We start from the raw sequence: 23403 nt of genomic DNA, 5'->3' as shown, positions 1-23403 counted from the left end.
TTCAATATCCGAAATTCATGATTTTTCTCTGTGGTGATTTCAGTCATAAGAAAACTCTTAAGTAAGCTAGTAAAAATGCTATAAAGGCATTAATTAAATAATTATTGCAAAACAATAGTACTTGTAAAATAGGTTATAAACTTAATATTTCTTTAACTTACACTATAAACTTTATACCATTTGGTATAATAAATTTTAATAATCATGATAAAACCAACATTCATACAACACCTACTAAACCTTAATTTAAGAAGTTAATTATCAGCAGGAAAAAAAGATAGGTTTCCCTTTAAAGTCTTTTGCATATTTGATTAAATCAACTGAATTGTGGAAGGAATAGTAATTGAACATGAGACTGTCTGAAAAGGCATTAATTAAAGGAAAAAGGTATCTGCACCTGAAGTCCAAACACTAAAGAATTTTTAAATACCCTAAGACATAAAATAACTAACAGAGCCTCTGCTTTTTTTAAGGAGGATAAAATTGGTAAACTTTGAGCAACACTGATGGAGAAGAAATAAATGTATATACCTCACTACACATCCAGCAGACACACACACAAAAAATATTAAAAGGATACTATCAACTCATTTGTTCACACATTTATGTGAAGAAACTTAAAAATGTAGTTGAAGTTGTCAAACATGTAATTAGATTCAGAAAATACGATTATGTACAGAGTTTATTCGAGCAAAAAGCTTGAGGAAATGCACATTAAAACTGTAATAAGATACAACCTTATACCACCACTCAGATGGCTATAATTAAAATGTCCAAAAGCAACAAATGTTGGCAAGGGTTTAGATAAAAGGGAATGCTTATACACTGTTGGTAAATTAGTATAACCTTAATGGAAAACACTATGGAGTTTTCTCAAAATGAAAATAGAACTACCATTTGATTCAGCAATCCCAGTTCTGGGGTTACACCCAAAGAGAAATAAATCATGATATCAAAAGACACTCACACTCTTAGGTTTATTGCAGCACTAGTCACAATAGCAAAGATATAAAATCAACCGAAGTGCCCATCAGTGAAAGATCGGAAAAAGAAAATGTGTTATACATGTATACCATGGAATACTACTCAGCCATTAAAAAAAAAAGAAATTGTGTCTTTTGCAGCAACATGGATGGAACTGGAGACCATTATCCTAAGTGAAAAAAAAAAAAGAGAAAGAAAATTAAACACACTATGTTCTCACTTATAAGTGGGAGTCAAACAGTTTGTATACATGGACATATGGAATAGAAAAATGGACATTGGAGTCTACAAAAGATGGGAGCATGAGAGGTGGGTGAGAGTTGAAAAATTATCTGTAGCATACAATGTTCACTATTCCAATGATGGGTACACTAAAAGCTTCACTACTATGCAATATATACATGTAAGAAATCTGCACTGGTGCCATATATATATATATATATATATATAGAGAGAGAGAGAGAGAGTCAGTGAGGAAGTTGAGGTTTTACATATATAGGCGACATATAAGAATTTAACAGGGTTGCAACAATATCCGTTGGAGTCCAATACATATGTAACAGAAAGTTGAGTGATTACAGTTTGCTGCATTCTAAGGAAGATTGCTTTAACATTCTATAAAGAGGGATAATAAACTTGAAGTGGATCTATCTAGCTCTGGCTTTTTCTAATCATCTACAGTACAAGAATAAAGAGAGGAATTAATGTATAATCAGAGAAGCAGAAATTGCAACTGCATGCTACTTGACTCAGGCCACTAAGTTACATTGCTATCAAAGCTCAGATAATTTAAAGTTCTAACAGCATTAAGTTTGAATTATTTAATTTCACAAAGTCTACACCTAGGAAGAGAAAACTTCCAGTAGCTAATACAAGAAAAAAGTTAATGTGAAGGGTCATATGGCCATGAAAGAAATTGAATCTACTATAAAAACATTTCAATAAACAAAACAGACTAGAGTGAACTCACCAGAGAATTCTCCCAAATATTAAAAAAAAAAAGTCAATCTTAAATAAATTCTTCCAAAAAAATGAGGGTAAACTTATCAGCTCTTTTTATAAAGTCAAAATAAGTTTGATAAGAAAACTCAACAAGAGTATAGCAAAGTAGGAAGATCAGTTTTTTTATTCAAATAGTTGCCAAAGTTCTAAATAAAACTTAGCTCCTCTAATACCTATATAAACTTGTTATACATAAATTGGGTCATGCATCATGAAGAATAGAAATTTTTTTCAGAAATAATAAAGTTGTCCAACATTTAAAAAAAAGGATGCTGTATTATATCATCAACATCCACATCAGAAAAACCAAATACGTATCTCAATAGATGCAAAAATAATAGATAAAAGGAAACACTCATTTATGATATATGACTTTAAGGGAATAAGAAATGGAAGAAAGCTTTCTTAACCCAGTAAAGCACTACTACAAACAAAATAGTAGGTAATATGTCGAAGACATATTGAAAGATTATCTCTTGAGATCCAAAAAAGAACAAACTTGTCCACTATATCATTCATAGTAAAACAAGGGGAAAACATAAGCAAAATGAATAAAAATACAATAGAACAAAGACTTTTAAATGGTTGTATTAGAAGATTATGTACTTCTGTGCATAGATAATTCATGAGCTTCTATAGGAAAATTATTTGCATTCACAGGTAAATTTAGCCAACTTGCTCTATAGAAGTCAATATAAATAAATTGTTTTTTAATATGCGAGTAACAATTAAATAAAGCATAAATTTTAAAAGCATGTAACACCATTTATAATAGCATCATAAAACATCAAATATTTCTGAATAAATTTAAAGAAATGTATGCAAGCTTGCTACATTGAAAACTACAAAATATTTTTGAGATAAATCAAAGAAGACCAAGGTAAGGGGCTTATCATCTACAGATTACAAGTTTCAAAATCTTGTTATTTTAATGATGCCAATCAGAGAAGATAACTAAGTTTACAAAAAAAGGTTGCCATAAAGTTAGGAGGGTTAAGAAGACCTAAATGTGATAAAGTATCAATGTTCCAATTCCAGTTTTAAAATATTGATTTTAAATATACGGTAAAAATTATATATTTATTTTTTAATCCTTAGAGGATCCACTGAAAATTATATAAAGCGATATAGTCAAAATTATATTAGATTAGATAAATTATAGTGGACTAGAACAAATGTTTAAATAACCCCCAAAAACAGAGTACAAGGAAATATTGCAACAAAAATCACAAGAAACAAGTAGAAAACAAATAATGAAATGGTGTACCTAAATCTGAACATATCAATTATTACATTATTGTAAATGTTTACACACAAGAATTTAAAGTCAGAGATTGTTAGAACAGATTTTTTAAATGACCCAACTAATTTTGGCAGGATAAGTAATGACCATCCAAAGATATCAAGTTTTAATCCCTGGAATCTCTAAATGTTACTTTATAAGAGAAAGGTCCTTTGCAGATGTAATTAGGTTAAGAATGTTGAAGTAGGAGAGATTCTCCTGGTTTATCAGTGTGGCCTTTAATTCAATCACAACTTTCCCTATAAGAGAGATGCAGAGAGAGATTAAACCACTACACACACAGAATACGTGAAAGCAATGTGAAGGCAGAAATTGGAGCAGTGCAGCCACAAGCAAAGGAATGCAAGCATCTACTAGAAGTAGACATGACAGGAAATATTCTCCTCTAGTGCCTCCAGAGTGTGATCCTGACCACACCTTGATTTTTGCCCAGTGATACTGATGTTGAACATGAAGCCACCGGAAATGTTAGAGAGAATACATTTCTGTTGTTTTAAGCACCATGTCCGTGGTAATTTATCAGGACATTCTGTTTTGTCAGACCTCTAATTTCAAGTGCTACTTTGACATCTTTGAGTTTCACAGGGTCCCAAAGTCCTAGCCATGTGTTCCCCCAACCTGATATGGCTCCCCACACTGTGGGAAAATTTCCCACCAGGATAGTTTCCTCATCGGCCAAACCAGCTGCACCCCACTCAGTCCTTGACCTAATAGTTTTCAGTTATTCGACAAATGGCAAAATTATTCAAAGAAGCCAATAACATCTTTACACGGTGACCAAGGAGCACCCCGTCCTCCTGTTATTAGAAAGAAGGCATTCTGTAGGCCTGCTCTTTTAGTCTGTTACCCAGTGTCACCCTCCTTGTGACTCTGTATGGTGTGTGGTCTCCTACTTCCACAGGGTTGTAAATAGATGTAACTAATAAACAAGTGTTTATCTTGTCTGTCTAGTGTCAGGGGTCTGTGTTCAACAATCTTGCACTGTTAGGGAATGGGATCCCTCTTTCACCAATGGGGTGAAGAGTAGGTGAACAGAACAATTTATTTCACAAACCAAATGGCTCAATCAGGACCAAGAACATATGGACAGATTTAATTAACTGCTCTTTTGCTAATGAATAAGTTCCTGATACCACGAAGGGTGCCTGGGATGGAACTGCCAGCTTGCACTTTAGATTTGCATTGTGTTCTATGGTTTCTCTCAAGTACTGGCACCTCCTTCCACCTAAAGTGTCATTCTCACTACTGAGGAGATAGCTATTGTTAATTATATGCTGGCATGAAATGGCAACAAGTGGGGCCTGCGTCTGGCAGATGGTCTCTGGGACTTCCACCACTCATTCTAAGGCAGAGGGACTACCAACAAGGTTGTATAATGGACAATGGCAAGCTGATATGCCATTAATAGTAGGGACCACAAGAACACAACGTCTGGAACTGGCTGTCCCTTTGGTGGACTATCAAGCCAAGGCCCTGAAGGATAAAGATTCCAGTGTACTGCATGTAGGCTGTTGATGAGAGATTATTTGGAGTGATCACCTGGCCATCCATTAGTAGAGAAAGTACCTCCCCAAAACATGCACGTAGCCTGGTGCTTACCTCCTAAGTGCTTGAGAAAGGCGAAATCCTGGCAACCAATGAGAAAGGAATTAGGAACCATTTTCTGAATCCCTTGTAAGAATGACTGTTGTTCAGGTAAAGGTTGGGTCCTTTCCCATCTCCTGTGTTGTTGTTGCTTTCCTTGATGCTTTCATCAGTGCACTCCTGAACTCCAAAGAAATCAAATTACACATTCATAATATCGTGTTTTCCAACACTGATTAGAAAAAACGTGTAGAGGAGAATTTAGTATTCTCTGTTCTCCAATGTAAAACTCCTGGTCGGTGCACCTGGGCTTTTCTCAATGCTGCTGCAAAACAGCAAACGAAATGCTAATCTTGTGATCACAAGGCTTGGTGGCCTTCATCTAAGCCATAGACAAAATAGCTTTATTATCTCTGGACCCAATTGATGAAGAGATTGATTGGGGCATTCTCAGAGAAGGAGAATTTTCTATTGCCCCCTCACCTCTTTTTTTATAACTATCCAGAGAGACGCATGATGAGTGATCAAATGAAGATCTGATTTTTGAATAATCAGATAGAGAAAGAAACTATCTGATGGCTAGGTACCCAAACGATGAAAGACTGTGCAGCAGAAAATGGCAGGAGTCATAATAGAAGATGGTTTTAACCTGTCAGCTTCTGGATTGTGGGCCTATAACTCTTCAACTGCACCAGTCCCCTACTTATGGCTCTATTGAAATAAAAGTCCTAATTTTCAAGATCATTGTGGAAACACCTATGGTATCCCTCTAGCACAGTTAAGGGGTTCATTCAAAACTGACTAAAGTTAGACATTCTTAAAAACCATATAACCATTGCCATGGGAAAGGTCCCTAGCCCTGATGATACTGATTTGAGGCTCTTTAGTGGAAGAAACTTATGAATGGCAGCCGAGGAAAAAAAAAAAAAAAAAAAAACCTCCTCCCCCCAAATGTATCTGTGAGAAAAAAGAAAAATAAAGATAAGAAAGAAACCAGAACACAGGGAGAAGAAATCAGCAGAATTAGAATGAAAGGTCAATAGTTTGACCCAACTGGAAATCCAAAACATGCTAAAATAACTTATACAGTAAAATAATATAAAGGGGTACTGATCAGCTTTTGTGTGTCTTCACATTGGTGTGAATTAACTTTAAAATTTGCCAAAATGCACCAAATAGAAAACCTTCATGAACTTAATCAATGTTGGGGCTAAAATTAGTTAGACTACATTAATGGCAACATCGTAAGTGATTTTGCTTAGTAGAATGTGGCCATTTCCATCCCCTTAATCAGGATGTGCCCAATAAAGGGCAGGGTCCAAGGATCAAAATAATTGGTCCCAGTAAATTTAAGCATGATATTCATATTCTCTATAGTCTTAGATGGTTAACTAAATATAAAATAGAAATTAAATACATATGCTCTACCTTAACAATCAGAACTACTAACTTGACTAAATTTCCCATAGTCATTGCATCCATTGCCCTAAAATACCCTATGGTGGACACAGATGTTCTGATAGAATGATAAATATATTAGACTTGATTATTTTGCACTTACAAATTGGCTTGAAATAATGAGACCCAATGGACCTCACAGGTAAAATTGTTAATATGACCCAATAGAAGTTAAAACAGAGCCTTCAATAATTGGAATTTATTCTATAAAACTTTAATTAGTGGAGTAGTAATTATCGCTCTTTTTATTTAGCAGGCCAAGTTTGACTGCTGTTAAACTGACAAAAGAAAGAATGAATGGTGCCTCACAGTAGATTAATTCAAACTTATTGATCTAATCCAATGAACCCACATATCAACACCCAATATTATTAAAATTACCAAATCTATCCAATCAGCAACTAGTAAATATTTTAAAATTATAAATTTGGCTAATATGTTTGATTCAGTACCCATCTGAAAAGCCTTGTAGCTGCAGTTTGCTTTCCCCTTTAAAGGGATAAAGTACGACTTTACCAGGTTACTCATGGGATACTTCAGCAGCTTTTTCATTGCATCTAATTTTCTCCAGGAACAAAGGTATGGCATCACATTAATGATACCCCCCTCTGGAGAAATTTATTTGACACACTCACTAAGGGTATATAAGTCCATCATCTTTATTCTTTTTGGGTTCTGGAGGCAACATTTTCCTCACTTAAAATTTTACTTAATCTCACTGATGTTGTTATGTACAAATGGGCCCTCCTTAAACAAATCTTCCTCCAATAAAAGGCTCTATAATCAGTCCAGATTGAAATCGGCAGGTACCAGAGACTATGTCACTGCAGTGGCTTGAGCAACCTTTATTATGCCTCATGGAGTCTTTGCACCACTTATCATGGCCATCAGTTGCCCATGAGCTTCTGAGACAAGAACCTGCCCTTCTCAGCACTATACACCATTACAGTGGCAATTGCTGGCCACATAATATTCTGGAAATAGAGGTTCTAATAGACCTTGAGCCTCTGATCCTACATACCCTGCTACCCATTATTCACTGGGTCGTGAAGTAGTGTCCCACAAGCTTGACACTGCTACCAAGGACTGCTTGCTACAATATGGAGGCAAATATGGGCCCTCTGACATATTCTACTTGCAGTTTGGGGTAGCCTGCCCTGTCGCCAAGTGCCTTGACAGGTGCTATTGTGCTAGAGGAGCTTATTCCTCCCCAAGACTCCTTGGCTACACAGGGAGCCCCTTAGGATTAACTGAGTAAATAACAAGGGAGGCTATACACTTTATAGATGGCACAGACTATATTAACAGCACCATCATAAGTGATGTTGCTCAGTAGAATGTGGCCATTTCCATCCCCTTAATCAGGATGTTCCCGATAAAGGGCAGGGTCCTAGGATCAACACAATTGGTCAAACTTAAGTCATTCATCTTAGCACTGGATACCTTGACCAACACATAGATCTACCCAAGCATTTTTACAAACTCTTGGACTATTTCCCAAGATTTACTCCCTTTGTAGAAGTCTGGGGAATGTCTTCGCTCACAGATGCCCAAAATGTAAACCAAAGGTACAGGTGTCTCTACATATGATAAGGCCATAATAAAATGCCTCATCAGGTGTCTCCTTATCTCATTTGGAGCTGCAGATTTTACTGATAGTGACCAAGACACATGCTTCACTTCTCACAATACACAGTACTTAGCTCTTGGAAAAACATTCAATGGAACTTTCATCTCCTTAATAGGATCCAGAGAACCCATTAAATTGAGAGGCATAATGGGCTCCTAAAGGAATTTTTACTTAAGTTATAAAGAGATAAGTAGATCCTCTGTTTAGTGTCGCTATTTCCACAGTGACCAATTAGTCTAAGTTCAAGCCTTCTGGGAACATCCACTCCCTACACCAATGCCATAAAGTTCCCTCATTTGTCTTCATTGACCGTAAAGTTGGGAACACCTCTCAGGTTCATGTTTTTGGTGACCGCTTCACCACATGGCCATTTCCTCCTGGTGAAATGCCTACTTTCCTTCCCAGGGAGGCATTTCTCCTCTTTCTAGTCTAGTTTTAGTCATCATTGATGTTTAAATGGATGCCAAGGCATCAAGGATCAATCGTACTGTAAAATACAGAATTTCAAGCCCGGCCTTTACAACTTTGACACTCATAGGGCCCCAAAGGCCTAGCTGTGAGTTTCATTGCTTATGCCAGTTTATGTTCCTCCAACCCAGTGGGAAAGGCTCCCTTCCCAGATAGTTCCTCCATCAGGCAGAACACCTGTACTTCACCTGGCCCTGGACCCAACAGGTCTTATTATACTGTAAGTCCATAAATTATTCAAACCACTAAGTCATTGGTTATATGGGTATGTTCACATTGTAAAAATTTACAATTTGTATATTTTTCTGTTTAGATGTTATACTATCATAAAAAATTTAGAGAATGAGTTTAAAAAACTCAAACTGGTGTAACACATACTATTAAGAGAGTAAGAATTATAAATGTAAGTGCTCATATTCTAATTGAAATTCTAGATGTGAGCTTTAATATTACCAATATGTGTATTTTGCATGTAATCATATCTGTCTCTGTCTCTGTCTCTCTCAGACACACACACACACACACACACACACACACACACATAGACACACACCCTCTCTCCAATATATGTCCAAAACATACTCTGGACCATCACTCTCCAACTTTTGTGTGCACAAGAATCACTTAAAAAGTTTGCTAAATCCAGATTACTGGTCCCAATTCCAAGAGTTTCTGATTCAGCAAGTCTGGGGTGGAGCCCACAAATTGACATCTCTAACACTTTCCCATTTGTTGCTGATGCTGCTAATCTGAAGACCACACTTTGAGAATCACTGAAGTAAATATAATTAAATCAGAAAAACAAAGGAAACTGTTATCTTAAGGTTATAAATGTTTAGATGAGCTTGAAATATCTACTTTAATATTCGACAATTTCCATTTCTAGGACTGGAAACATGAAAAGTGAAGGTGGGTGGTGTGTAAGACAAGTGAGATTTAAAAATTATTAAAGTCATTATAGGTCATTCTGAATGAATAAATTAATCTGAGGGCACAAACAGAACATTACATTTATGAGAACAATAACAATGTTTTTAAAGCTATTTACGGGATTTTTATAAAATTGTATCAGTGATATGTATTGCCTGACCTAATTAATTTTCAAATCTTCGCTAAACTGAAGGAAAACACACATTGAAGGAAAAAAATCCAAAAGATCAATTGTGATTCAAAACATAATTACATACATGCCTTGTAATAACTCTGACTGTCTGAAAATGAAAATACATTGATGTAATAATTGATAGGACAATACATACATCTATGTTGTTGAACATGTTGAACATATAATAAGTTCTATGAAATTATTTAGATAAATTTGCAAGAAAGTCTTTTTTAAAACAAATTTCCAGTCCATCCTTGGGTATCATGGTCCCAATTATTTTACCATATACATAGTATTGTAGAGATAGACATTTAAAATACATGAACTATGTGCCAGTCACCTGAGACTTCATGAACAAATCTTATGTAATACTTAAAAGTGCTGTGAATTAAGTTGCATGTCCATTTGAAAGAACAGGAAACTGGAGCTAAGTATATTTAATTAACTTATGAAGCATATAAACATGATAGATGGGGTATGCAAGATTTGGATTCACCTGTTTGATTTTAAAGCAGAGTTCTATCCAATTTAATAAATTTTTTGAGGATAGCTGGGCTCTAAAAGCTTCATGCTTATCTTTAGGGAGAATCTAGATAAATATAAAAACACAGATGTCAGATAATTAAAAAATGAACAGAGAACTACTTCACTGTATTTTGGAAAAGTAAGTTCCACAATGCTCCTAGGGTCTGAGGTCCTTCCCATGCCTTAGACAAGTCTCTCTCTTAATAGTTAACAGTTCTCCCACACCCAATTACCTCTACTGCATTTAACTGCCCTTTGTTCTATAATTCTCAGTGCCAGACGTCACCAATGTTTCTTCTTACCTGAGTTTTCTTTCATCAAACAATACACCGCAAACCAGCTCTAGGTCATTACTCTGATCACATTCACTCTGGCATTGAAACTTGACAGCGTTTTATCATTCCATAGCTTCATAATGATTATAACTACAACTGGCCCGGAGCGGTGGCTCACGCCTGTAATCCCAGCACTTTGGGAGGACGAGGCGGGTGGATCACGAGGTCAGGAGATAGTGACCATCCTGGCTAACACGGTGAAACCCAGTCTCTACTAAAAAATTAGCTGGGCGTGGTGGCGGGCGCCTGTAGTCCCAGTTACTCGGGAGACTGAGGCAAGAGAATGGCGTGAACCCAGGAGGTGGAGCCTGCAGTTAGACGAGATCTCGCTACTGCACTCCAGCCTGGGCGACAGAGCAAGATTCCGTCTCAAAAACAAAAACAAAACAAAACAAAACAATAAAAAAATATATACTATTACTATTGTTAACATTTAGTGAGCCTTCATTTTGTGTCATCCATAAATGCTAAACATTTTGCATTTACTATTTGGTTCAATTTACACAACAATCCTATAGGGTAGGTATTAGGATTTTCCTCATTTTGGAAAAAAAACATAACTGAGGCACATAAAACAAAGCAACTTGCCCAAGGATGCACAGTGAATATTTTGATGACAATGGTGATGGTGATAATGACAATTATATGCATAACTTTTGTAATTTATTGAGCATTTTCCATGTGTCCAAAAATGTCCTAAACATTACACATTTCCTCAATGGATTATTTTATCCATTTGAGGTAAAAACTATTTGCTTTGTTTTGTTTGCTTGCTTTGTTTCCTTTTTCTGATTTGGGGATACATGTGCCAGTTAGTTAAATAGATATATTGCAAGATTGTGATGTATGGGCTTTTATTGAATCTGTCACCAAAATAGTGAATATAGTACCCAATAGGTAGTTTCCAAACCTTGACTCCAACCCTCCTTCCACAGCTTTGGTGTCTCCACTGTCTATTGTTTTTATCTTTATGTCTATACATAAAGATGCTTAGTTCATACATATCCAATGTTTACCTCCCACTTATAAGTGAAAACATGCAGCATTGCTTTTTCTGTTTCTGTGTTAATTCACTTATGATAATGGCCTCCAGCTGCATCCATGTTGCTCTGATGGATATAATGTTGCTGTTTTTTATGGCTGCAGAGTATTCCATGATGTATATATACCACATTTTCTTTATCCAAACTAACATTGATGGGCACCTAGGTTGATTCCATGCCTTTGCTATTGTGAATACTACTGCAATAAAAATACAAGTGCAGGTGTCTTTTTGGTAGAGTGCTTAGTTTTCCTTTGCTTATATACCAAGTAATGAAATTGCTGGGTCAAATGGTACTTCTATTTTTAGTTTTTTGAGAAACACTCAAACTGCATGTCACAGGGGTTGAACTAATTTGCATTCTCACCAACAGTATATAAGCATTCCCTTTTCTCTGCAACTTTGCCAACATCTGTTATTTTTTGACTTTTCAATAATGGCCATTCTGATTAGTGTGAGATGGTATTTCATTGTGGTTTTGATTCTCATTTCTCTCATGATTAGTGATGTTAAGCATTTTAAAAATCTGTTTGCTAGCCACTTGTATATCTTCTTTTGAGAAATGTCTGTTGCTGATCATTACTCACTTTGAATTGAGTTATCTGTTTTTTTGTTTTTGTTTTTTTTTCTGTTGATTTAAGTTTCTTATAGATTCTGGATATTTGCCCCTTGGCAAATGCACAGTTTGCAAATATGTGTATATGCATCCAGTATCAGAACACCACAACTAATGAAAGAATTACTACTAGAGCTAAGCAAAGAGATATACAGCCACACAAAAATAGCGAGGGACTTCAACACCCCACTGACAGCCTCGGACAGCTCATCAAGGTAGAACACTAATAAAGAAATTCCAGATTTATATGGACACCTGACAAATTGGGCCTAATAGATACCTACAGAATGCTCTACTCAACAGCTACAGAATACACATTATCATCTGCAGACAGAACATACTCAAAGACTGGCCACATGGTTGGCCATAAAAGTAGTCTCAATAAATTAAAAAAAAAAAAAAATCAAAATCATACCAAGCATCATCTCAGAGTGCTGGGAAATAAAATTATAAAGCAATGTCAATTGGAACTCTTAAAACAACACAAAAAATGAAAAGAAAACAACACAGAAAATGAAAAGTAGACAAGTTGCTCCTGAGTGACTTTTGGGTAAAGAACACAAAGCAAAAAAAAAAAAAAAAACTTGAAAGAAATGAAAACAAAGAGACAACATAAGTCAAACCTGTGGGATGCAGCAAAACCAATGTTATAAGAAAAGTATATAGAGCTAAATGCCTACATAAAGAAGATAGAAATTTCTCAAATTAACAACCTAATGTTGCACCAAAACAAACTAGAAAAACAAGAGCAAATTAAACCCAAAGCTAGCAGAAGAAAAAAATACTAAACATCAGAGTGGAACAGCATGAAATTAAGACAAAATACAAGGATTAACAAAATACAAAAGTTGTTCCCTCAAAAATGGAAACAAGATTAATAGAACATCAGCTAGATCATAGAAAAAAAATGGAAGATTTAAATATGCACAATCAAAAACAACAACGGTAACTTTACAACCAACCCAACAAAAATACAACATAGTCTGTGAGACTATTATGAACATCTCGAAGTGCACAAACTAGAAAGTCAGGAGGAAACTGATAAATTCCTGAAAACACACATAAACAAGGAAGAAATTAAAAATTTGAACAGACCAATAACAACAAATTGAGACAGTAATTAAAAAAAAAAAACCCAAAAAACTATCCACCAAATAAAAAAGCCTTGGATCATACATATTCACAGGAAAATTTTTACCAGATGTATAAAAAATAGTTATCATTTTTTTGACTTAAACCATTCTAAAAAATTGAGGAGAAAGGGGTTTTCCCTGACGAATTTGATGAAGCCAGTATCGTCTTGATTCCAAAATCAGAAAAGAGCACAACAACAACAAAAACAAGCCAATGTTTCTGATATACATAGGTACAAATATCTTCAACATAATACTAGCAAATGGAGTTAAGCAGCATATCCAAAAGATAATTCACCATGATTATCTGGGCGTTCTTCCTGGGATGCAAGCATTATACAATGTACACAAATCAATAAATGTGATTCACACATTTATTCAACAGAATCAAAAACAAAACATATAAAATTATCTCAGTTGATGCAATGAAATTCAATGAAATCCAACATCTTTTGATGATAAAAATCCTCTACAAACTAGGCAATGAAGGGACACATCTCAAAGTAGTAAGAACCATCTATGACAAACCCCAAACCAACATACTGAACAGGAAAAAGATGGAAGTATTCCCTCTATAACTGTGGACAAGACAAGAGTTTCCACGCTCTCTACTATTTAACAAAGTATTGGGAGTTCCAGCCAGAGCAATAAGGCAAGGGGAAGAAAGAAAAGGCATTTAAATAGGAAACCAGGAGGTCAATTTATCTCTCTCTTCACTGATTATATAACTCTATACCTAGAAACACATAAAGATTCCACCTAAGGACTCCTAGACCTGATAACTTCAGTAAAGTTTTATGGTACAAAATCAACATGCAAAACCAGTAGCATTTCTATACACTGATAGCATTTCAGTTAAGAACCGAATCAATAATGCAATTCCATTTACAATAGCAACAATAATTAAAATACCTAGGAGACCACTTATAATGAAGGAAGTGAAAAATAGCTACAAGGAGAACTGCAAAACAGTGCTGAAAGAAATCATAGAATGACACAAATGGAAAAATAGTCCACGCTCATGGATTTGAAGAATCAATATTGTTAATATGTTCATACTGTGTAGTTCAATTTGCCACTCTAGGTCTTTTAGGGGAAGCATTTAGGACATTTACATTCAAGATTAATATTGATATATGAGGTTTTGCTCTTGTCATAATGTTGTTACATAGTTGCATTTTAGTGTCAACTGTGTAGTTGCTTCATAGGGTGCATGGGCTATGTACTTAGATGTGATTTTGTGGCAGCAAGTATTGTTTCTGTGTTAAGAACTCACCTAAGAATCAAGTCAATAGATGAGAATCCAGTTTCATTCTCCTACATGTGGCTTGCCAATTATCCTAGCACCATTTGTTGAATAAGGTGTCGTTTCCCCAACTTTATGTTTTTGTTTGCTTTGTTGAAGATTAGTTGGTTGTAAGTATTTAGGTTTATTTCTGGGTTCTCTATTCTGTTTCATAGGTCTATGTGCCTATTTTCATATCAGTACCATGCTGTTTTGGTGACTATGGCATTATAGTATAGTTTGAAGTCAGGTAACATGTTGCCTCCAGATTTGTTCTTTTTGTTTAGTCTTGCTTTGGCTATGCGGGCTCTTGCGGGCTCGTTTTTAGTTCCATACGAATTTTAGGATTGTTTTTGCGAGTTCTGTGAAGAATGATGATAGTATTTTGAAGGGAATTGGACTGAATGTGTAGATTGCTTTTGGCAATATGGTTATTTTCACAATATTGATTCTATGCATCCATGAGCATGGGATGTATTTCCATTCATTTGTGTCATCTATGATTTCGCTCAGCAGTGTTTTATATTTTTTTCCTTGTAGAGGTTTTCACTTCCCTGGTTAGGTACAGTCCTAAGGTTTTTTTTGTTTTGTTTTGTTTTTGTTTTTGTTTTTTTTTTTTGCAGTTATTGTAAAAGGGGTTGAGTTCTTGATTTGATTCTCAGCTTGGTTGCTGTTGATATATAGCAGAACTACTAATTTGTGTAAATTTTGTGTCCTGAAACTTTGCTGAATTCATTTATCAGTTCTAGGAGCTTTTTGGATGAGTCTTTAGGGTTTTCTAGGTTTATGATCATGTCATCAGCAAACAACGACAGTTTGACCTCCTCTTTACTTTGGATGCCTTTATTTATTTCTCTTCTCTGATTGCTCTTGCTATGACTTTCACTATTATGATAAGTAGAAGTCGTGAGAGTGGGTATCCTTGTCTTGTTTCAGTTCTCTGAGAGAGAACTTTTCCCTGTTTGGTATTATGTTGGCTGAGGGTTTGTAATAGATGACTTTTATTACATTGAGGCCTTGTATGCCAATTTTGCTGAGGGTTTTAATCATAAAGGGATGCTGGATTTTGTCAAATGCTTTTTCTGCATCTATTGGAATGATCATGTGATTTTTGTTTTTAATTCTGTTTATGTCATGTATCACATGTACTGACTTGCATATGTTAAACCATCCCTGCATCCCTGGTATGAAACCCACTTGATTATGGTGAATTTTTTTTTGATATGCTGTTGGATTCGGTTAGTTAGTATTTTGCTGAGGATTTTTGCATCTATGTTGATCACGGATATTGGTCTATAGTTTTTTTGTTGTTGTTGCTGCTGTGTCCTTTATTGATTTTGGTATTAGGATGATACTGGCTTCATAGAATGATTTAGGGAAGATTCCCTCTTTCTCTATCTTGTGGAATAGTGTCAATAGGATTGGTACCAATATTTCTTTGAGTGTCTGATAGAAATCAGCTGAGAATCTGGCTAGCCCTGGACTTTTTTTGTTGGTAATTTTTTTATTACAATTTCAATCCCGTTGCTTGTTATTAGTCTGTTCAAGGTTTCTAATACTTCCTGATTTAAGTTAGAAGGGTATATATTCAGGAATTTATCTATCTCCTCTAGGTTTTCTATTTTATGTGCATAAAGGTGTCCATAGTAGCCTTGAATGAACTTTTGTATTTCTGTGTTGCTAGTTGTAATATCTTCCATTTTATTTTTAATTGAGCTTATTTCTCTCTTTTTTTCTTGGTTAATCTTGTTAAAGGTCTATTTTATTTATCTCTTCAAAGAACTAGCTTTTTGTTTCATTTATCTTTTGTATTGTTTAGCTTGTTTATGTCAAATTCATTTAGTTCTGGTCTGATCTTTGTTATTTCTTTTCTTCTGCTGGGTTTAGGTTTGGAAAGCACATGCAACAAAAACAAAGATAAATAAGTGGGATGTAATTAAACTAAGGCATTTCTGCACAGCCAGAGGAACAGTCAGTAGAGTAAACAGGCAATGCACAGAGTGGGAGAAATCTTCACAATCTCTACATCTGACAAAGGACTAATGTCCAGACTCTACAAGGAATTCAAACAAATTAGCAAGAAAAACAAACAAACAACCCCATCAAAAAATACACTAAGGACATAAGTAGACACTTCTCAAAAGAAGATACACAAATGGCCAACAAGCAGGTGAAAAAAATGCTCAAGATCACTAATGATCAGTGAAATGCAAATCAAAACCCCAATATGATACCACCTTACACCTGCAAGGATTTCCATAATCAAAAAATCAAAAAAATAATAATAGATGTTAGCGAGAATGCAGTGAAAAGGGAACACGTCTATACTGCTGGTGGGAATGTAAACCAGTATAGCCACTATGAAAAACAGCGTGGAGATTCCTTAAAGGACTAGAAGTCCTTTGGTCCAGCAATCCCACTACTGGGTATCTACCCAGAGGAAAAGAAGTCATTATGTGAAAAAGATCTCTGCACACACGTTTATAGCAGCACAATTCGCAACTGCAAAAACATGGAACCAACCCAAATGTCCATCAATCAATGAGTGGATAAATAAATTGTGGTAGGTATGTGTCTGTGTGTATGTGTGTGTGTGTACAGTATATATATGTGATATATATGTGTGTATATATATGTATATATATGATGGACTACTACTCAACCATAAAAAGAAACAAATTATTGGCTTTCACAGCAACCTGAATTAGACTAGAGACTATTATTCTAAGTGAAGTAACTCAGGAATGGAAAAACAAATGTCATATATTTTCACTCATAAGTGGGAGCTAAGCTATGAGGATGCAAACGCATAAGAATGATATAATGAACTTTGGGGACCCGGGGAAAGGATGGGAGGGGAGTGAGGGATAATAGACTATAAATTGCATTCAGTATGTAATGCTTGGGTGATGGGTGTATCAAAATCTAACACATCACCATTAAAGAACTTACTCATGTAACCAAATACCACCTGTTCCTCAAAAAACTTGTGGAAATAAAAATTTTTTAAAAAGTAATCAAGTCAATAAATGTCATTCACCACATAAACATAATTTTAAAAACATACAATTATCTCATTAAGTGCAGAGAGTTTTCAATAAAATTCATCATTCCTTCATGATAAACACACTAAACATACAAGGTATCCAGGAAACATATCTTAAAATAATAAGAGTCATCTGTGAGAAACCCAGAGCCTATATTATACTGAATAGACAAAAGCTAGAAGGATTCCCCTTGAGAAGCAGAACAAGACAAGGATGATGACGCTCATCTCTCCTATCCAACATAGTACTGGAAGTCCTAGTCAGAGACCAGGCCAGAGAAAGAAATAAATGGCATTCAAATAGGAATAAAATAAGCCAAATTATCTATTTTCACTGATGATATGATTCTATATTTAAAAAACCTTAAAAACTGACAAAATCCCCTAGACCTGATAAACAACTACAGTGAATTTCAGGATACAATTCCAATGTAAAATATCCGTAGCACTTCTATACACCAATAATGTTCACGCTGAGGAACAAATAACACAATCCCATTTAAAATAGCCACAAAAAGAATAAAATATTAAGAATACATCTAACAAAGGAAATGGAGGATCTCTAAATGGAGAACTACAAAACTCTGCTGCAAGAAATCAGAAATGACACAAACAAATGAAATATCATTCCATAATCACAAATTGGAATAATTAATATCATTAAAATGGTCATACTGCCTAAAGCAATCTAAAGACTTAATACTACCCCTGTCAAGCTACCAATATCATTTTTCACAGAAGTATATAAAAATATCCTAAAATTCATATAGGACCAACAAAGAGCCTGAATAGCCAAATCAATCCTAAGCAAAAAGAACAAAGCTGCAGACATCACATTAACCAACTTCAAACTCTATTTTAAGGCTATGGCAACCAAAACAGAATTGCACTGGTACAAAAACAGACAGAGACCAATAGAACAGAATATAAAACACAGAAATAAATACAGCTGCACACATACATACATCTCATATTTGACAAAGTTGACATAAACAAGCAATGAGGAAAGGACTCACCGTTTAATAAATGGTGCCGGGATAACTGGCTAGCTATGTGGAGAAGAATACAACTGGGCCCCTACCTTTCCCTATATACAAAATTAACTCCAGATGGGTGAAATATTTAAATGCATGTCTTCAAAGTATAAAAGTCCTAAAAGAAACCTAGAAAATATAATTCTGAATACTGACTTTAGCAAATAATTGTGACTAAGTCTTCAAAACTAAACACGACAAAAATAAAAATTGACCAGTGTGATCTAATTAAACTAAAGATATTTTGCACAGCCAAACAAACTATCAACAGAGTAAACAGACAACACACAGACTTAGAGAAATTATTTGCAAACCACACATCTGACAAGTCTAATATCCAGAATCCACAAAGAACTTAACTCAAAAACAAGAAAAAAATATCTCCATTGAAAATAGGCCAAAGACACGAACAGACATATCTCAACAGAACACATATAAGTGGCCAAAAAACATAAAAAATACTCAACATCACTAGTCATCAGAGAAATGCAAATCAAAACCAAAATGAGATACTATCTGTCTCCAGCCAGAATGGCTATTATTAAAAATACAGAAAATAACAGATGATGGTGAGGCTGCATATAAAAGAGAACATTTATGGACTGTTAGTGGGAATGTAAATTTTAGAAAGCAGTTTGAAAATCACTTTGGAAAGCAGTTTGGAAATTTCTCAAAAAAAGTAAAAGCACAATTACCGTTAAACCCAGTAATTCCATTATTCAGTATATGCCCAAAAGAAATTAAATTGTTCTACCAAAAAGACACCTGCACTTTTATGTTCATTGCAGCAGTATTCACAATAGGAAAGATACAGAATCAACTTAGGTGCCCATCAATGGTGGTTTGCATAAAGAAAATGTACTACATATTCATCATGGAATACTATGCAGTCATAAAAAAGAATTGAATAATGCTATTTGCAGAAACATGCATGCAGTTTGAGACCATCATTCTAATAAAAAATAATGCCAAAACAGAAAATGAAATATTGCATGTTTTACTTATGAATGGGGACTAAACATTGTGTATGTATGGAAAGAAAAATCACTGAGGACTACTAGAAGAGGGAGAGAGTAATGGGGGCTAGGACTGAAAAATTACCTATTGGGTACTATGCTCACTAGCTGTGTGACAGAATCATTTGTAGCCCAAATCTCAATCTCACATAATATACTCATGTAAAAAACCTGCACCTGTATCCTCTGAATATAAAATGAAAGTCTAAATTATATTTTAAAAATTACTCCCTAAGCATCTCTCGTAGGACTGATCTGGTGTTGATGAATTCCATTAGCAGTTGTTTTTCTGAGAGTCTTTTTTTCTCCTTTGTTTATGAAGCTCAGTTTGTCAGGATATGAAATTATTGGCTGCCATTCCTTTACTTTAAGAAGGCTAAAAATAGGCCCTCAATTCTTCTGATTTCTAAGGTTTCTGCACAGAAGTCCCTTGTTACTCTAATGGGATTTCTTTTATAATTTGCCCTTTTTCTCTAGCTGCTTTAACATTTTTCCTTTAGCTTCAATCTTGGATAGTCTGATGACTGTGCTTTGGGCATCATCTTCTTATATAGTGTTTCACAGGATTTCTCTGAATTTCTTATATCTGGATGTTGGCCTCTCTAGAAGATTGGGAAAATTTTCTAGAATTATGTCATCAAATATGTTTTCCAAATTTCTTAATTTCTTTTCTCTCTCAGGAATGCTAATACATCATAGGTTTGATCACTTTACATAATCCAATATTTCTCAAAGTCTTTGTTCAGATTTTTATTATTTTTATCTATGTTAATTTGAATAGCTAATTTTTGAGCTGTTAAATTCTTTCTTCTACTTGGTGTCATATATTTTTAAGTATTCAAGTTGTGTCAGAGAGATGAGAGGAGGAGAGAAGAACTCCCACCTACCCTTTCTGCTGAGCTCTGAGCTCCTTGGGGTTTGATCCCAGCCAGAATTTTAGTGCTTTTTCTCTTCGCGCACCCAAGCTTCTTCAAATGGGTGCTCCAACAGATCCTGACTCTCCTCTATTCATTTTCCACTCTAAACTTGTCCATTCACTGTTAATATTTATCTTTCTTCAAGGGAGAGCTGGCATGTAATGTCCCTAGTCAGTCATGTTGAAGACTAAAAACTTGGTTTTATTTTTGCTTCTTTTATTATTTAAACAGTTAAGGTTCTGAAAGGTTAAATACTTAATGTGACAGAGCAAGGATTTCAGTTTAAGTTCTCTAGTTTCAAATCATTGAAATTTCCAATATTCTAAACTTCTCTAAGCAGAAGTAATAATTTGTAGACACGTTAATCATAGCACAGCAGGTAGGCATGTAGGTGATAGGAAAAAAAGCAGTTATTTATTGCAGAACACCTGTGTGCCATTTGCTAGAGATGCAAAAATGAATAACATATAACATAAATCTTTGAAACATATTACCTTTTTCCAAACTGTTCTGTATCCCACCATGATGACAGCCATTATAATTGTCCTAAGAACTACTGAGTGGTGGGTTGGGTCAAGATGGCAGACTAAAAGCAGTTCATGTGCGCCACTCTCACAGAAAAAATATAATAATTAAGCTACTGAACACGGACCCTACAGGCCAATCATCTAAGACATCAAATCAGGATCAATAAAGGCAGCAAGGGGATACATGGAGCAGAAAGAAGTAAAGCTGGGCACAGCCTATTTGGAATCAATGTGCAGCTAGGAGAAACTCCCCAACATGGGAAAGGGTAAGTGAGAGCCTCCTGGCAGATTCACATTCTCCAGAGGGACCTGTGCAAGACTGGGAACTGGAGAATCCCCCTGCCTTCCCAAACCCCTCCACACTTATAAATGGTACAGAAAGCCACCCAGGTGTTTGGCAGAGGCAACTCTCAAGTCCTTGGATACCTCTACAAGCCATGCACTATGAAATAGATCTGCACCAGTGCCATAGTACCAATAGACACAATAGTCATGACACCTGGGGACAGTAAGATTGCTCCACCCTCCCTTGCCAAAAAAGGCTCAGCATTAGCTTCCAGCCCAGTGGTCTCACTACTGCCCAAACCCAGTCAGTAGCTCCACCCTCTTGTTGTTCTGGGAAGCAGATAAAAGAGCAGGTGACCTCACTCACTCGGCTGCTGTTAGCCAGGAGGGCAACACCTGCTACAGCTTTCAGCCCAGTAGTCCCACTACTGTTTGAACTCAGCAAGTGAGTGCATCCTCCTTCTATCCTGGGAAATACCCAGACGTCACGGTGAGCAACTTCACCCATCCCTGCCTCTTGTAGCCAGGTGGGCAATACTTGATAGAGCTTCTAGCCCAGCAGTCCTACTTCTGCCTGAATTTTGCCGAGGGTCACGGCATCCTGTTATCCTGGGAAACACCTGGATGGCTGGGTGAGAAACTACACACCCACTTCTGCCTCTCATAACCAGATGGGCCACACCCACTAGAGCTTCCAGTCCAGTGGTACTGTTTCTGCCTGAACTCTGTGGGCAGGGACAACCCTATGTTCCCCTGGGAAGCATGTGGACAGATTAGGAGACGGCAGCCACACCCAAATCTCCTAGCCAAGTGGGAATTGCTGTCTTGTGTGGTGCTTAAGCAAAGATGGGCCCTCACTCTTGGATCACTGAGAGACATGAGATCCCCAGGTTCACAGGCCAGTGGTGGAGAGGGAGTGCCAGCCTCCACAGGGCTGACAACGGCAAGGATACAGCTGGTCTGCAAACTGTTGTCCCTGCCTGATGGAGCCTCTCGGAACAGAATACCCCCAAAAAGAAATGTGGGCACAAAGCCAGTAATCAGAGGGGGCTCCTCTAAGGCTAAGGAGTAGTCTTGGTGAGGGGGACATCTCCCCCTCTCTACTACAGGGCACTACTGCCAACTTCACCAAAACCCAAAAAAGCTGTGCAGTAGAGTGAGAGCTGATCTGCTGGGTAATATTCATAAGCCCCTCCTACAGGATCACAGCCCCAAATAAAACACCAAAATATTTTTCCAGCATAAAGCAATTATGAAAATTAAGACAAAGGCTCCCACCAGTGGCCTGTCCCAGCCAACACATGTGTACCCCGTTGTGCTGCCATGGCTGCTGGCACACACAAGTGAGCAAAAATCCCACTGCCACTACCCTTGTAAAGCGCCTTGGCTGACATGTGTCATTAGGGTGTTGAGGTCAAAGAATCAGGAACACCTTGGCCCCTCCAGCACAACAGGCTTCTAACATCAAGGGGCCAAAGAGCAAAGCCAAGACTTGGCACCATCCCTCCAGAGTTTAAGCATGCAGCCCAAGAGTGATGATCTCAGGCTTGGCCCTGTGAAATCTTTTGAGAATGAAAGCCAGTTCACAAAACACACCTTATTTCACAATCAAAACCCCAAGAACAACAAAGAAAAGAAAGGCAAAAAACCATCCAAAGGACCGTGCCTTCAAAGATAAAAGAAATATCAGCCCACAAAGATGAGAAAGAACCAGCACAAGAACTTGGGAAACTCAAAAAGCCAGAGTGTCTTCTAAACTTCAAATGACTGCACTACTTCCCCAGTGATGTTTCTTAAATCAGGCTGAGCTAGTTGAAATGACAAGCATATAATTCATTGAAAGACAGTGTGAGAAAGCACACAAATTGCAAAACATATTTGAAGATACTGTCTACCAAAATTTTCCCTACCTCGCCATAGAGGCCAACATTCTAATTCAGAAAATGCAGAGAACCTCTTTGAGACACTACTCAAGATGACCATTCCCAAGACACACAGTCATCAGATTGTAGAAGGTCAAAATGAAAGAAAAATACTGATGGCAGCTGGGAAGAAGGGGCAGTTCATTTACAAAGGGAACCCATCAGGCTAACAGTGGGCCTTTCAGC

The sequence above is a fragment of the Papio anubis genome, chromosome X (assembly GCF_008728515.1).
Source record: "Papio anubis isolate 15944 chromosome X, Panubis1.0, whole genome shotgun sequence".
NCBI classification, from domain to species: domain Eukaryota; kingdom Metazoa; phylum Chordata; class Mammalia; order Primates; family Cercopithecidae; genus Papio; species Papio anubis.
This window is presented reverse-complemented; position numbering follows the sequence as displayed.